Genomic DNA, 4,714 nt, shown 5'->3' with positions numbered 1-4,714 from the left:
TGCTGCAGCTGTGTTTTAATGAGCATACTGCACAGTAAACCAGCCCTGCTGTCATAAACCTGGTTTAAATAAACCTGACTGCAGTTAGACTTGCCTGGTTTAAGTTTTAACTTGCGTCCTATTTCAAAGCTTGTTCTTTGGACTATTTAAGTACCAGCATACCGTCACTTTTCCAGGCATTCAGCACGTCAACCTGAAGCATTTAAATCCATGAATGTTTTTGATTTTGCATCTCAACTAGCAGGAAACGTTCCCACAATGTTCTAATGGTGTTTTGAATGGACCTGTCAAACTGAAGGACTCATCAGGTACTGGCAGGCCAAGCAAAGTGCAGCTCTGGCAGCAGCTGAAGCAAAACCTCAGGTACAGACATGCATCAATGTCTGTACCTGAGTTTTTCCTTCCCACTGTCACCAAGGGCTTGCTTGTAGGAGGTCGTCTGATTGCTGGGGTTTCCTCTGTATTATTGTAGGGTCATATAAAGCACCTTGAGACTAATTATGTTGTGATTAGGTGTTATATTAGAAAAACTATTTGAAATAAGGTCTGGGAAGAGTTCGTTGAGTTCACTGACAAAGAATTTTGGTCAGGTTTAAAGCAATTCTGGCAAACAATCTCAGGAGGAAACAGTACCCACACTGTATAGTGGGATGGAGTGCTGGTGATTTAGCTACGCTGTGGAAAGAATAGTTTGAGGATCTCCTCATGCCTCGAAGAAGAAGCAGAGTCTGGGGATGATGGGGAACAGCTCCTCAGCAGTGTCTACTCTGGATTAGCAGACTGGGTTGGTGGGTTTCCTCTTTAAGAAAGGGGAGCAATTAAAACTATTAAAAACACAGACGTGTTGTTTAATTGTCTGTCTGTGGGAATAAACTTGAAAGCAATGATTCTCAGGAAGGTGAATAAAAATATGAGTTTTGGATTCTGTAAATGGATTATGGACTAGAATGATAACAGCATATTATGTGGGGGTTAAACTCTAAAGAAAGATTCAAAAACAACATTTTGGTGCATCATTTTATTTTGAAAGGAAAAAATATACATATATATTTATAAATGGCCTTTAGAAAGCAGAGAGGAATGTCATGATAGGAAACAAAAAGAAAACCTTAAAGTACATTTACATTTGTACGCTTTAAAAATTCTTTAAAATATGAAGTTTCAATAAATACTTCAATACATTTAGGCATGCGGATATATTTTTCATGATTTACATTTCATTACAGTATCATTCTTAAAAGCCCCCCCCCCCCAATCTTCGTTATTGCACTTACGTTGTAACTGGTTTGTCATCAAACCAATCACATGCATAAGGTCGTAAAGGTCAAACTGACAAAGAGTTATGGGTGGAATTTGAAATCTAACAGTTAAAATGGTTACAAAAAAACCCCAAAAAAACAAACCCTGTAAAAGTTAAAAAAAAAAAAAAGAAAAGAAAAGGAGAAAGTCAGATCATCTGCTGCCAAAGGTTTACACTCATACAGATATATTTAAAAATCTAACTGGGTGAAGAGGAACTGCGTGCAAATTATTCATGATGACTTTAACACTTAGCAGCAGTCTTTTACTCTGACAGTCAACTAATTGTCTTCCTGTTATACAGTATGCAGAAAACATAATGCTACAGTTAGCTTAGCTTAGCATGAAGACTAGAACACAACCCCACAGGAATTTTAGGAGCAATACTGTTGAGTCTGTGTTTCCACTTCTGCTAGTTTAGAGACGAAAAAGATTTTTCATTTTAAAAAAATCCAGTATTCAGACACATGAAACAGTCTTTATGCTAAGCTAAGCTGGTAATCATTCAAACACAGCAGCACTGATGTTATCAGTGCAATGTCAGCATATGTGAGAAGAAAAAAGAAGATATATATATATGACATGTTGCTCACTCAGTGCATGGCTTATCAAACAGGAAAATGTGGGATTAGTTTTTCAGTTAACAAGTTTTCTCAACAGATAATAAAAACCAAACCAACCCCCCCCCCCCCCACACACACACACACACACACACACACATCAACAACTCCAGTAAATAAGGTAAGGAAGCAAGCTCGGAAAACATCTTTCATAAAAGAAGGCAGTGGAAAGACAGCATCTCTCAGGTGAGGAAACTGACAGTAAAAACGACAAATGAGCACAGCACAATAAATAGAAACGTCACACATACTCCTAAAGCTCATCTATGAATCCCTGCCACACCGTGTAAAGCATCTGAATTATTACAAAATAATATGCTGGTTATTTTCATTGTGTGGAGATAATAGTAAAAAATAAAGACAAGAAGGAAGAACACCCATCACCGTTTCCTAAAGCCAAAAGCAATGTCTTCAAATGTGTCAAATATCTAGGTTACGGTTAGCTAATGTGCAGCTAACTATCACATGCTAAATGAAACAGAAAAAAAGAAACAAAACAAAAAACAAAAACAAATAAAATTCTAAAATTTCAACATATCAGCCAAATATCATTACACTACCAGCTGATATCGGCCCCTCTTGACTGACGCTACACCCCAAAAAAACAATTTTACCGATATTAGTCAATATTTTCTTTTTGCCAGATCAATTTTGCACTGTTGAATTCTTTAAAAAAAAAAAAAAACACGATAAAGAGATTAAAAGGCAGTTATATTTTAAAATTAAGATGAATTTGTTTCTAGCACAAAAGCAGAAATAAACAAGAAAGAAATGTCAAATTCTTATTTTAGAGGATGTGAAATTCTAGACCGATAACAATCTGTGGATCTGTATCTAAAGAGCCGAGCTCCATTATAGTGATTCATATCTACTTTTTTTTGCTTTTTGGTTCTGCTATTTGTCAATGATGAATCAAGATCAAAGTAATAAATGAAAGGGAATCTGGTCCCAACAATATTTCCATCTGTAAGGTGGACAGTAAACTCTGCCAAACACAGAAAACATCCAAAGCTACATTCAAGAAATCATTTATACTTCAAATGGAGCTAAAATAGAAATGTCATACAGGTATACATCTGTCAAAATACTGACCTGGTGTTAACGGCATCCTTATAAAAGAAGTGGAGGATGCACAACAACAGATAAAGCTTGTTATGTAAAACCACAGCTCTTTGTGTGCTGATGATTACAGTGTTACAGTGTGACTATGACGGGAACACCAGGGGCCAGATGTGCTACTGGTCTACATCGGCACCAAGCTAAAAGACGCCGGCAGGTTTTCTTTGTGGCTGGCTTTATGTTTATGTATTAGACAGATTTTTCAGTTCAGAGTGCAAAGAAGAAAAAAATCGACAGATTTAAGAGAAAAACTAAAAAAAATTGTGGCTTTTGTTTCAGTCAAAAAGCATCGCTTTACTTTTCAAGGTTCAGCTGATCTTCTGGGATCAATAACTCATTAGAACAACAACAACATCTTTTTTCCAGCATGTTCATGTTTTTCCAGTCATGCTCTGACCTGGACTAACAACACAGGGACCGTCTGCAAAGTGTAATGCCGAAACGTATAATACATAGATATCCCGTTAATCAAACCATATGTAAAAACGAGCTTCTATTGTTATCAATAATTGGCAATTTTTACAAGGGAAATTACTAAATGACTTTCAGTTAAGAGAACATTTAATATCATTTCCTTATAAGCTTTTTTATTTTTATTTTTTAACTATTTGCAGCAATGGAGCACCCAGAATCTACATGTTGGTGACATAAATGAGAACAAAGTTATTGCTGATATGAACGTCTTTTTTCAGTGTTGAACTTTATGATCCCAGTGCTGTCTGTACAGGTCAGAGGATGACTTTTAAATGCATGGAGTTGGTTTGGTATGCTTGAAAAAAGGCATACCGAACATATTTGTATGGCTTATTAGTCCCAGGAGTTCACATATCTGAATTTCTTCTAACTTAACCTGGAAACGTGTAACGACAGATTCCCTTTTCCGAGTTTTATTCTCGTAAATTTGTACTTTTTTTTCTCCTCGTACATTTGACACTTTTTTCTAAAAAAAATGTACAACGTTTGTGTACATATATGAACCACCGTGACCCTAATACGCCTTTTAAGTTCAGGCATTTTTGAGTTGAATTTGTCATTTTATTGAACCTATTTGAGTCTTGTCTTTGTCCTGAATATGAGCAGCCTCACGCAGCATGCAGGAGTGAAACAGAGTCATGAGCACATTTACAGTTACAGTAAATTCGACAGACAGATGGTTTGGGGTTGGCCTTACTCTGGTCCTGCCTGAGACCATTATCCCAAGAACAGCTGTCCCAAACTCCAAGATCCCACGCAGACTTCATCGAGTTCTAACAGAAGAGTTCGTCTTTGTCTCAAAACATATAGATTCTCCTTCAGCTGTTTTAGAGTGAAAACCTACACTTGCTGGATTACTTGCTTCCTCGTCCGCTCTGCATGTTTTTGACCCACTCGTTTACACTGCCCTCAGGAGACTGCAATGGTTGAACTGGTGGTTAGATTTGCACATTATGAGCATTATCAGCACATTCTTGCATTAGTAGCATCACATCGAGTAAATCTGGCCCCAGGTCTGTTATTCTCACACATATTTAGAGCTGAAAAGCAGCAAATCTACAAGTTTGCGTTTGTCTTTGATGACCGGCCGAGTTGTCTCATCCTGTGTGAGGTGCAGGTAAACAGGGATTTTACACATTTGTAAGTTAACTGGATTATTTTCTAACAGCCCTCAGAGTATTTGGGGGCACTTTGTACTGCAA

The sequence above is a fragment of the Astatotilapia calliptera genome, chromosome 7 (genome assembly GCF_964374335.1).
Source record: "Astatotilapia calliptera chromosome 7, fAstCal68.1, whole genome shotgun sequence".
Classification (NCBI taxonomy): domain Eukaryota; kingdom Metazoa; phylum Chordata; class Actinopteri; order Cichliformes; family Cichlidae; genus Astatotilapia; species Astatotilapia calliptera.
The sequence above is the reverse complement of the archived record's forward strand: the minus strand, read 5'-3'. Positions refer to the sequence as shown.